This window comes from Myotis brandtii, unplaced genomic scaffold (assembly GCF_000412655.1).
Source record: "Myotis brandtii unplaced genomic scaffold, ASM41265v1 scaffold1120, whole genome shotgun sequence".
Lineage (NCBI taxonomy): Eukaryota > Metazoa > Chordata > Mammalia > Chiroptera > Vespertilionidae > Myotis > Myotis brandtii.
The window spans coordinates 69734-70351 of record NW_005353839.1 but is presented as its reverse complement, the minus strand read 5'-3'; positions in this window follow the sequence as shown (position 1 = coordinate 70351).

Sequence of the window (618 nt, the reverse complement as noted above, 5' to 3'; positions counted from 1 at the left end):
CCTCCGGCCGCCGGGGAGGGAGCCCTTTGGGGAGGGAGCCTTTGGAGAGGAGGCGCACTCGAGCCTCTCAGTAGCCCGAGCCCCAGCGCCCCGCTTCCGGCTGTGCGCGCGCGGCTCTGGGCGGGTTGTTGACTCGCTCCGAGTTGGACTCGGGCTCCCTTTGTGTCCTCCAGGCCCCCGAGCCACCTGCCACCTACTAGGGGGCCGACGGGGCCTTGTAGAAGTAACTGCGCCCCCCGGGAGAGTGTGCTGGGGGCGGGGGCGGCGCGGTGCGGGGAGGTGGACGAGAGATAAGCAGCTGCTGGCCGGGGAGAGACCTGTCCCCCAGCTGTCTTCGCCCCCTGGCCGGCGGTGTCCGGCAGAGACAGCGGTCTCTGTGCCCACGCAGGTCCCGCCTGCTGGGGAACATCGTGTTTCAGTAAAGCAACCCTATTGGACTCCTTAGCCAGCCAGTGGCCGAGGGTCTCTAACTTTTGAAGGAGGTAGAGGGAACCTCTGGGGCCCAGGGTGGGAGGCGCAGTAGTTTGCTGAGGATCCAACCATGATGCTTGTCTTCCTGGGTTTGAAACTGGAAGTCAGGGCTAACCACCCTGTTGACTGAAAACCACCGGGTCGCTT